Source organism: Boleophthalmus pectinirostris, unplaced genomic scaffold, assembly GCF_026225935.1.
Source record: "Boleophthalmus pectinirostris isolate CB_2022bp ecotype Guang Dong unplaced genomic scaffold, ASM2622593v1 HiC_scaffold_8, whole genome shotgun sequence".
NCBI lineage: Eukaryota > Metazoa > Chordata > Actinopteri > Gobiiformes > Gobiidae > Boleophthalmus > Boleophthalmus pectinirostris.
In genome coordinates, this window is record NW_026571515.1 from 36,541,199 (window position 1) to 36,554,037 (window position 12,839).

Genomic DNA, 12,839 nt, shown 5'->3' on the forward strand with positions numbered 1-12,839 from the left:
GAAATGATAACAAATCATTCTAGTCAAGGTGTATGGAATTTAAAAACTCACTGGAGCACTTCCTGTATTATCCCTATGACATTAGTGATACAGGGATACAGAAGGCTGCTTTTCACTTGACTTTTTATTTGACTCCTTTTCTAATTCTAACATCTGTTATGGTGTCTTATGTTATTCTGGCTACTTCTCTTTACCTGTGCAAACACTTTCAAACTAGTGCCTCCATTCTGTGTGCCAACTCAAAGGCCTGCTGCCTATGTGCCGTTTGCTCGCTACAAGTCCGCTCTCCCTTCTTGTAATAGGCCCAGTTATTAGGCAGTCAAAAGCACGAGGATATGTTTAGGCCACAGGAAGTCACCAAATTCACCTGCAGCCTGCCACACCCTGAGCAGACCGCTCCAAAACAGCCCGCTTTATCCCACATAAAGTCCATTTCTTCCTCTGTTTCCTTCCAAAAACAATGTATTTGTCCTATTCTTTTTACGACCGTAAGGATAAGGCCATTTTTTCCTGTCTTTTTTTGTCTGAACAATTTGAACCTCAAAAGAGCTGATATTAAAAGATATCCAAATCTAACACACAATTGGGACCAAAAAGCGTTGACCTTGTGCGGGTCTATGGTCAAGGTCATCGCAAGCCTGTCCCGCCTCACAGCACTCACACTAGGATGAAGTCATTTGCAGCTTCGTAGTGTGAGTGTTGCGGGGCCTGGTGCTTGTGGAGCGAACCCCCCACGCGCTCTTTTAGGCGTGACGGGTGAGATGTCGCGGTTCTGGTCGCCCGCTCCAGCGACATCCGATAAACACAAAATAATCGCATTGTATTTAAAGCCCTTCGACCGACCACCGACCACAGTCATGATGCTACCGCCAATTTTCTTTCCAAAATGCAGGGACAAGGGAGACGCAAGAAAGGCATTCTCCCCAACTTCATTTGTCTAAAGAAAGCTGTCTGCGTTTGTGTTTTTTCACTCTAATCATAACTTTTGTACAATTTAGACACGTTTTTTTCTCTTGTAAACACTGTGGTTGCTAGGTAACAGTTCTGAAATCGTCTCCGCTATCCACGTCCAACCAGCAAATGAGATTGTAAACAAACAAAAAAAGAGAAAAAGTAGGTAGAATAAACAGCAAGGTTTGTTTTGCAGAGGAACTATTTAGTATTTTGATGCGACACGCTTTTCTCAGATGTCCTGTCGCTGCAGCTGAGGAAAGAGCCGCGGAGGAAAGAGTGAGTGCAGCGACGACTTCAAGTTTGTTACAGATCAGATCACACAGGAGTCATAATGGAATAAAACACTTTGATTTCAAGTGCTTTTTCTGACACTTTAAACATACAACGATCAAATCAAAGGTGTTTGCATTGATGTTTTTGACTTTAATGCTAACTGTTGTACAGTTTCCACACATTCTGGTCCTGGTTAAAATATATAAATAAATATATTCATTTGAACGTTTTATTGAGTAGTCTAAACTATCATATGCACTTGAAGTCTCCCTAGACATACTTGTATTAGCAAACTTGTCACTTTTCCTGTATTTTGGTGATTATTTTGTGTGATTATTAACTTAAAATACATACACAGACACAGAGACACAGTGAACAGTTTGATCAAAACAGATTGAAAATCAAATGATCGATTGAAAAAACAACAACAAAACTATACAGTAAAGAATACAGTTTTTTTCAGCATGTTATTAGCTCCCTCTACCGGCAGACTGTGGAGTAAATTTTTTCATTTGATGTATGTATTTATTTTGGGCAAGTAAGCGATTTACATTCTTTTACAATGGAACAGAGTATTATCCCTATGACACTAGTGCAATCATAACAGAAATAACAACAACAAAAACTGTCTCTGTTATAGCTTGGTAACATAACTATTGTCATATTGCAATAATACAAAAAGATAATAAACAATTTTAAGGGAATTAAAGATACCAACAATGGTAACCCCAGACACAACTGAGACACTTAGTCCCTCCAGCGTCTCCTGGGTCTTCCCCGGGGCCTCCTTCCGGTGGGACAGGCCCGGAACACCTCCCGAGGGAGGGGTCAAGGAGGTATTTGGAACAGATGCCCGACCAACCTCTACTGGCTCCTCTTGACGTGGAGGAACAGCGGCTCTACTCTCAGCTCCTGCCATGTGACTCAGCTCCTCACCCTGTCTCTAAGGCAGTGCCCAGTCACCCTGCGGAGGAAACCTATTTCGACCGCTTGTATCCGCGATCTCGTCCTTTCAGTTATTACCTAGAGCTCCTGACCGTAGGTCTCTATAGGTGTCTGGGGTGAAGGAAGTCTGGGAGTCCCTGCTTAGACTGCTGCCCCCGCGACCCGGCCCTGGATAAGCAGAAGAAAATAGATGGATGGAACAATGGTAACAGACAACAAATATAAGTGATGGTAATGGTCATCACATACCAGCATTGGTAAGGAAACAACAAGTTTAAAGCAGCACTACAGAAGACAGTATTGTTCTAATATTAAGACCCACTCTCTATATAGTGTGACCAGATCAGATGTTTATAGAACAACTTACATTTATGGATATTTTGACATTGCTTGAGATGTGCATCCAGACTGTTCCAGAGTTTTACACCACATATAGACAAACAGAAACTTTTATGGGTAGTTCAAACATTGGACAATTTAAAATTTCCATGCTCTATAATCTGTGTTCATTCATTCGTTTTTCAAAATAAAACCAAAAATAAAAAACAACAATTTTCTTCATTATTTGTCTCCAAAACCAAAATGAAAAAATGGATAAGGATTTGTTTTTTCATTTTTCGATTATGTGTTTAAATGAATAATGGGAAAAAACAGATAACGGCTGTTTCCCGTTTCTGTGAATTAAACTGCGATGCCAAACTGAACCAGGAGGAAATCAGGACTAAACCAGGACTAAAACAGGAGTGAACAGGTCTAAACCAGCTTTAAACCACAATTCAACCAGGACTACACCAGGTCTCAGTCCTGGTCTCAGTCCCGGTCTCAGTCTCGATCTCAGTCCTGGTCTGGTCCCGGTTTCCTTATCACCTGACAAACTACGCAGGCGCAAGTCCAGGCCAGTCCCCACACTCCTGCTTCAGTTCCAGTTTAGTCCCGGTTTAGGACTGAGACCAGGTCTGATCCTAGGATTGAGACCAGTTTAGTCCCGGTTTAGAGCTGGTTCAGTCCTGGTTCAGTCCTGTTTTAGTTCTGGTTCAGTCTGGCATTGCAGTTCAAGTCACGGAAACGGTCGTTATCTGTTTTTTCCATTATTTATTTAAACATAAAATAAAAAAATGAAAAAAAAAGAATCCTTATCCGTTAATTTAATTTTGGTTTTGGAGACAAATAATGAAGAAAATAGTTGTTTTTTCATTTTCTTATTTTTGGTTTTATATTGAAAAACGAATGAAGGAATGATACACGGATTCGGCCGTTTCCCTTTTCAGTGACTTAAATTGTGATGCCGCATATGGACTGAACCAGGACTGAACTAGGGCTAAAACAGGACTAAAACAGGACTGAACCAGTATTGAGTGTCGGATGGGCCTCCGCTACGCCGCTCGTGTAGACTGTCGGGTGATCAGGACCAAGACCAGGACCAGACTGGGAAAGAGAACATGCACAGACTGGATCTGAGACCAGGACTAAAATACGTCTGAACCAGGTCTAAACCAGAATTGAACCAGGACTAAACCAGATCCCAATCTCAGTCCTGGTCTAGTTCCAGTCTCAGTCCCAGTCTGGGCTCAGTTTGGTTCCGGTCTCAGTCCCGGTCTGGTCCTGGTCTGGTCCCGGTCTGGTCTTGATATCAGTCCTGGTCTGGTCCCCGTCTCAGTCCTGGTCTCAGTCCCAGTGTGGGCTAAATCTGGTCCTGGTCTATTCTAGGGCCAGTCCCAGTCTGGTCCTGGTCTTAGTCCTGGTTTCAGTCCAGGTCTCAGTCCAAATCTGGTCCCAATCTGGTCCTGGTCTCAGTCCTAATCACCTGACAGTCTACGCGGGCACACCTCCGGCTCGTACTGACACTCAGTCCTGGTGTAGTCCTGGTTTAGTCCTGTTTTAGTCCCGGTTTAGTCTTGGTTCAGTCTGTATGCGGCGCAAAAGTGCGGCCCTGATCCATTTATCCATTATTCATTTAAACACAATATTGAAAACTGAAAAAATGAACTGAAAATTTTGATTTTGGAGACAAATATAGTTGTTTTTTCGTTTTTTTATTTGTGGAAAATGAACGAATGATACACGGATTATGGATGATTCGCAAAGCTCGTTTCAGTAATAAAATATATGGTACAACAAGGTATTTGAAATAAGGGAGAACCAATGAACAGTATGATGTACGTAGGGCATTTTGTCTGTTATAACTTCCAGGAATTTATTTTCATTTACATTTTCAGTTTGGACACCTTTAATCATAGTTCTCTCTGTGTGTGTTAATTTTGAGATTGCCAAACATCATTGCTTTGGTCTTATTCAAGTTTAATGACAGTTAATTAATGTCAATCCACTTGTTACCGGGACATCCTCACATGCAGTTCCTTAGTTTCGCCACTAGTTGTCAGTATAACACAAGCTATGGCGGTGTTAAAGTAAGCGGAGCTAATTCTAGACAGATTACTCGTGTTTGTTTTGACTCAGACGTTTTTAAGTGGATTTAAAATTACACAGACACGCTTTAGTTAACAGAACCTGCATTCAGCTGTAACTCTGACACATTTTTTTTTCTTTTACATATTTACATGACAAATACGACATCAAATCTTCCACCAGCCAGTTCAGTCTAAAATCTATTTGCTGTTAAAAAGTCAATTTGAACCGGGAGCTGACTCATGTCTCCCGGATGTCTGAGGATTTAAATCAAGTTATTCACAAATACACGGACTCATTTATACTCATTTCAGTTAGTGTCCATGTTTATAACTAAAGTCTGAGCTTTATCTGATTTCTGGAGTTACCAGATTACAGAAATGACTTCAACAGTTGTATATGATGTGTGTAAACTGATTTCTATCTTACAGTTCACACCCGTACAGGTTTAGACAGGAAATTATGCAAGAAGCAAATACAGGAACACAGGAGAAATAGAGTAACTTAAAGGTATATTGTGTAACTTTTATAGTGGAGGGTCCGTCACCTGCTTGTTTCTATAGATACGACATTGCTCTACCTGAAATGTTCCACAGTATGAGATTAAACAGCTCTACCTTACATTTATTCAATTACAGGTGGTTTTATAGCTCAGGAATATAGGAAAACTGTCATTTTGTATGTGGGCATGGTCGCCTCTCCACAGATCTAGCCTGTAACTTGGTCTGGTTTGGTCTCCATGAAGATAGAAAGGTTTAATGCCATACTGTGAAATATTCCAGACAAAGCAATAACATCCCCACCAGAAATGTTACATGATGCACCTTTAAATTTACAGTATGAAGTTTTGACAATTCTCTAAATTCTACTTCATTTGGTGGGATATTACCTGTTGCAAATATAAATTACAGTTTTACACCAAGTGATATGTTGAAGATTACAGGAAGTAGAGCAGGGGTGTCAAACTCAAATTCCCAGAGGAATATTCATTGAAAAATATCAACAACATCTGCATGTTTAGTCTCCTGTCGAGATATGTAATGTTAAACCTTTTCTTGTTAAAATAAATGTTTAATAATAGTTCTGCTTAAACATTGAATTCAGAACAAGCATAATATAAAATAATAACACAGTTTTAAATAAATAATGTCTCTGTAGCTTACCTGTAGCCAGTGGGCAGCTTTAATACATATTTGATATGATCTCGCGGGCCACATATTTAAACACATTGAACAAAATAAAGGTGTTTTCTTATATTTTTATTCATCAAATGATCAGTTCCATAGCTTACATTAGAGGAATACTGGCCCAGTGTCCAAGATGGTTGCCCGGTATCATTTATAGAATTTCCTTCATAGAAAACCTTTGTGGAAACTGTCTGACCTCGCAGCATTAGAATTAATTCATGACAATTACTGGAAAACTTGGAGAATGTTTGTTGCCCCATTTAGATCCGATTTTGATTGAGTATGACTCTGTGAAACCATTGTATTTTTATTTCTGACCGTGTATGTGTATATCTGTGCATATATGTATATATATGTATGTATGTATGTATGTGTTTATATATGTGTCTGGGTGTATGTATGTATATATGCATATATATATATTATGTTATTTTATTATTATTATTTAATTTAATTTATTTATTTTTTTCTTGTTTTGTTATTATTAGTTTTAATATTACCAAGCTTTTTTCCTTTTGTTCAAGCTTGATAATTTCTATAATATAAGTACAGTGACTTTGTTTACTTTTAGAAAAAAGAGAAAGGTGAGTATAATTGAAATGCTGTGTCAATGTACGATATATATTGTTCCTTTGTTTCCAATAAACTTTAATGGGAAGAAAAAAAAAAAAGAATTAATTCAGTCGACGGTATGTTAGTACTTTTTTATTTAACAAATTGGTGTTGTTTGGTCGTGATGTATGTAATGCGCCACTAATGGGGCTAACTGGTATATTAAGCTTTTCACAAATCCTGTAGGAAAAAGATCAATAACGTCTTTCTCCTTGATAAAATTCACCAAACATTCTCTTTGTTCCGGCTTTAAATCCTCGATCTCGGGAGTCTTCGCCAACACAGAATGTCTGGTTTTGTGCTGATTGACTGGTGCCTGAATTTGTATTTCCAGGGTTCTTGCAAACCGTCTAGTGTATTCTGATTCCTGACCTAGTCGCTGGAGAGAAATTAAATTGAGCGGAGGCACTAGGTGGCGCCAGCTTGGAAAATAATTTCCAATGAGAAAGCCAAATTTTAATCCAAAAATATGACTAAACTAGGGATTTTATTTCATTCTTTAGTAAAATCTTAGTGTGAGAATGGATGTTCGTGACCAGCCTCATGCCATAGGGTGGGAAGATCATTCTGTTATTGTGTCTTTGGGCAAGACAGCCGATGCGGCTGATGTCATCAACATTCCCTGGGGGTGTGGTGCTAACTGTAAGCACTGCTCTATCTGAGGTTTGTTAGACTTTAATCTGTGCTTTATTTTAACACAATCTGACCACAAAGAACTGATTTAGCTGGAGTACAACACGTGAGCTGTACTGTTAAACAAGTCCCTCTCAATTAAAATGTTTTTCACTTAGTCATTCTCATCTTTTTGTTGAAACTCAAACTCCTAAACAAGACCATGAACGCTCGGACTGATCAGAAGCTCATGAAAATGTATAAATGTGTAAATATGTTTTTCACTATTTCTTAGTTTTTATTAGTTTTTGGACCATCATAAACCTTTTTGGACAGGGATGTGTACATTGTGTCACCATGGCTACTGCTGAACATTTCACCATTGAAATACATGTAGAACACCCCCACTGCAAAGTTTCAATATACAGACGTGGACACAATTGTTGGTACCCCTCTGGTAATGAATGAAAAATCAACAATGGTCACTGGTTCAACTTGAAATTAAAAAAAGCAATAATAAATTAAAAAAAACCTGAAAAATACCCAATGAAAATAAGACACTGTTTTTGAATCTACTGGACAAAAATGATGGTACCTCTAGAAAAGATTATAAGTAACTGGACAATAGGGACATGTTAAACTTAAGTGTGTCCTCTAATCTGTATCACAATTGTCTCCAGACTTGTCCTCAGTCAGTCTGTCTGTTTATGTGTCATTGTGCTGTTTGGAGACATGATGGAGACAACACTGAACATGGACCAGAGAAAGAAAAGAAGATAACTGTGTCAGGAGACGAGAAAGAAAATGATAGACAAGAAGGTTAAAGGTAAAGACAATAAGACTATCTCCAAGCAGTTTGATGTTCCTGTGATTACAGTTACACATGTTCTTCAGAAGTTTAAGGTCCACAGGACTGTAGCCAACCTCCCTGGACGTGGCTGCAAGAGGAAAACTGATGACAAATTGAAAAGATGGATCATACAAATGGTAATCAAAGAGCCCAGAACAACCTCCAAACAAATTAAACTTGAAGGGCAAAGTACATCAGTGTCAGTTCGCACCATCCGTCTGTTTGAGCCAATGTGGGCTTCATGTGAGGACACCACTGCTGAGAGCAAATCATAAAAAAGTAAGACTGGAATTTGTCACAATGCATATTGGCAAGCCAGGAAGCTTCTGGGAGAATGTTCTTTGCATAGATGAGGTAAAACTAGAGCTCTTTGGCAAGACACATTAGCTCTATGTTCACAGATGCAAAAATGAAGCACACCAAGAAAAGAACATTCATCGTTATTGATCTCTCACCAATTTTATCAAAGAACTATGCGTTGTAGGTTTAGTTCAATTTCTTCATTCAGACAGATACAGTATATAAAGAGCCCATATTACTCTATTTTCTGATCTGTGTTATAATGCTGCTTCCTCATCACAGACCTGGACTTGTGTTTTGTTTCATTCACACATGTTTAACACACAAATCCTGCATATTTAGGCTGAGTTCTTCATGTGGAGTCAGTGTTTTTCTGCAACTAAAACCTGGAACAGTCCTTGTGAACATGTGAGACAAGACTCTGCTCTGACTCTTTTTAAATCCAACAAACACTTCTGTTTAGCTGCATATGACGGAAAGGTTTTCATTCTGCACTCTTCTCTGTTAATGTTAATTTTATTATGATTATTTATGTTTTGATTTATTTGTATTGTGGTTTTAATGTCCTTCTTATTCTGTAAAGCTCTTTGAATTAGGCCTACTTTGTCTACGATTTGTGCTATACAAATAAACTTGCCTTGCCTTGTCGAATCATTTGGATAATTTCAGCCCTGGAATTGTCAATCTCTTCTGAACAAAACCAGTTGTTTTGAAAACCTTTGAAAACTACCACTTTGTGACATCATGAATAGATGGATGTAACAGAGCATTTTGAGCTTTGGAAATGTAGACAGATTAATAATAAAGTGTTACTCAAACATGTGAAATAAACGAAACACAACTTCAGGTATATTTTTGAGGAGCATTCCAACATTAACCAGGCTGGCGCCACCTAGTGCCTCCGCTCAGTTTCATTTCTCTCCAGCGATTAGGTCAGGAATCGGAATACATTAGACGGTTTGCAAAAACCCCGGAAGTGTGAGTCCAGGCACCAGCCAAACAGTGAAGAGCCAGACATTCTGTGTTGGCAGCGATTCCCGAGATCAACAAAGAGAATGTTTGGTGAATTTTATCAAGGGGAAAGAAGTTATTGTCCTTCTTCCTACGGGATTTGGGAAAAGCTTAATATACCAGTTAGCCCAGTTAGCGGCCCATTATATACTTCACGACCAAATAGCAGCGATTGGTTAAATAAAAAAGTACTCGCTTACCATCAAGCGAATGAATCCTAATGCTGCAAGGTCAGATGAAGTGAAACCAGCCAATGAATCAGGCTATTCTAACATGGTTTCAAGCTCACAATCTATTTTGCGTAAGAGGACTTACAGAAACCAGTCAGAACTGAATAGGCCTCTTGGATGAGCGGTGAAATATAGTCACAATTAAAAAGCTTTGTCCAATTGAAAGATTGAAGATAAAACAAACATTTATTTCTCACACATTGGGGAAATCACAGTGTTGCACCACAAAGTACAAGTACAAGTACAAGAACAACATGCAATCAAAATCAAGATATAAAACTATTAAAGATTTAACAATAGACAATAAAAAATGTTCTTCTGGAATAAACAATAAACATAACTTGTCTTACCAGTTCAACACAAGCCTATAACGGTGATGTCATCATAAACAGCATAATCGGCCCATTCAAAGTGATGAGCTCACACAAATCTACACAAAAGACAAATGTCACTGTGCTCATGTCTTTGTGTAACTGTCAAAATGTGCCGACCTCACAGTGTGTGTGAGTCAGAACAGAGTCTCTGCCTATGGACATGTGCAGGATGATGAGGGGTCAGGGTCACACTGCTGCTGCTCACATGACGTCACAACATTACTACAGGCCAATAATATTTCATTGATACTTTGCACTGACATCATGCTGGGGGCGTTCTGCATGGATGTCTATGGGCGAATGTTCAGAAGTTCCCATGGTGACACAATCATCAGCAAACAGTGCCACAAATAAAAAAAAATTATATATATATACTGTATTTTCCGCACTATAGGGTGCACTTAATAGCCTTTAATTTCCTTTAAAAAAATGACTGCATGCCTTATAAACCAGAGCACCTTATATATGTATTTATTTGGGTGTCTAAGTACGACTTTAGTAAACTACAAAGCCGCACCACTTGCAGCATTATGGCTCCCATAGTCAGGAGAATCGTGGAGTAATACATACTGTGATTCCTTTTAATATCAAAATGCACCTGTCAAGAGACACGCTTACAATGCCCACTTTAAACTCATTATTATATTATTATTTTACTATTATTTTAATATTATTATACTATTATAAAGTGAAAGTGCGAGCTGCGTGGGAGCAGTGGTTCATTAAGACAGGGAGACAGCGCCGAGCGACTTACGCCATGATCTGCCAATGGATCGTGGACGCCTGGGCTAAGGATCAGTATCAACTGTGGGCCGAGCTTTCACCAAGACCGGAATCATCACTGAACTGCCAGGGAACAGTAACCACACTGACTGGGATAATGACGAGAGGGATGTGGGCGTGCTGGACGCCGTAATCACCCAGCTGTTTGAACTATTATGAGTTATTGCAAATACGTTAACAGTTTAGTGGTGTCAGACAGTATTTTTTTACGTGTTACAATTGAACAAAGTTGAGAGTTATTGTGAACGTGTTAAATAAAGTTTGATTGGCTTATCCAACTGTTGTGTTTCGTTTAATATGCCTTATAGTCCGATGCGTTTTATATGTGAAAAAAGGTCGAAAATAGACCATTGAATGACAGTGCACTTTATAATCCAGAGCGCCCTATAGTGCGGAAAATATGGTAGATACAAAATGAACTTAAACAGATTTGTGCTTTTAAACAAGTCTCTCATACATAAAATTACAGTCACTAGCTAGAATCAGCCAACAGTTTTTCAGTTTGGCTTAATTTTATTTATTTTTTTTACTGAAAATCACATAAACACACAAACAGGACCATGAACACTCAGACCGATCACAGGCTCCTGAAAATATGTTTAAATCCTTAACAGTTTTCTTAAGTTTTCAGATAATCTTGAAACTTTTTTGGCCGTGTTTCCATTGTGTCTCCATGGTAACTACTGAAGATTCCACCACAGAGATACACGTAGAACATCTCCAGCATGATGCCACTGCAAAAATATCCACACTGGAGTAAACATCTACAAATATGTTCTCATCTAATCCCAGAATAAACCATTACAGTGACAGAATTGTGATAATGAAACGTTGAATAAAAGTTTTTTATCTCTTCTGCTTCAGCCCACGTGCTTCTGCTGCTGGAGCTGAGCCGACGTCAGGCCCAAACACAAGCCTCATTCACTCACACAGGAAGTACTGATAAACAAGCTGTTACCGTGGAGATCAGAGCGCTGGACATGCAAAATCTACCCTCTCTCTCCTCTCTCTGCCCCCATCTGCCCCCATCCTCTCTCTTTCCTCTGGGTCTGTTACTCTCTTGTTCCTACCTCCCTTCACTTCCACTCTCTCCCTCCCTCCCTCCTTTCTGCCCTCGTTCCCCTTTACACTCTCTTTTTTTCTCTAGCATTGCTTCTATCTCTCTTCCTCCCTCTCTTCATCTATCTTTCTCCTTCTCCCCCCACCCCCTCTCACTCCCTCTCTCTCTCTCTCTCTCTCTCTCTCCTTCTTTCTCTCTCTCTCTCCCTCCCCCCTCCCTTCCTTCCTCTCTCTCTCTCCTGGGATAAATTTGGCCTCTCACATAAGAAGCCTTTTCATTTGAACATGGGGCTATTTGTTTGTATCTATGGAGCAAACATGCGGCTCCCGACTGTACTGAGAGAGGAAGAGGAGGAGAGGAGGAGGGAGGAGAGAGTGTGGAATGGACTCATGACTCACCACTTTCATATTTTGGAATATTTTAGTCGATCAACAACTAATAATTTGTAGAAGTCCATACCAGTCCATTGTATTCCCTGGCAAATCCAAAATGACATTTCTGTATTTTTCACACAAGTCTGATCCTCACACTCTCCACTGCATCTCAACTTGTCTCAGATGAACAGAGTTAAGTGCTTTGCTCATTAATTCTGCAGAAATCTGATATGTTTTTCATTTTATTTGGTATTTTCTGAGCACTCGTGCTTCACAGCAAGAAGGTTCTGGGTCTGATACTCGGGTTGCACAGGCCTTTCCAAGCAAGAAGGTTCCTGATTCGGTCCCTGGGTCACCTGGGCCTTTCTGTGCAGATTTTACATGTTCTCCCTGTGTCTGGGTGGGTTTCCTCTGGGTTTCCCCCATCGAACTTAAAAAAACATACACAAGGGACAACAGGTGGAAATGAGCTTGTGCTACAGCCTGGCACAAAGAATCTCTCCTGTTAAGGTTAATGTAGATTGTGCACTGTCCCTGTGTCATAAATAAACTACATAAATAAGAATAAATAAATCGGTATGAACCATGCGTATCCCTGATTGGCTGATTGGATGGTGTATGAAACACATCAGTGCACAAAGAATGTTTGGATTAGAGCATTATCTCGATATCTTGGTTGTCCATGTTAGTTATTAAAAAAGCCTATTTGAATCGACTGTATCCTTTATGATCACTGGGAAGGGAAGTTCATCTTCTGTATATTTGACCATCTGTGAGTGTCACTGGGTCAGGAGCAGTGCAGGGGTTTGTCTGTGTAGAACTATGCTTGGTCTAGTATCAGCTAGAACAATATAGTGCTAAAAGCACT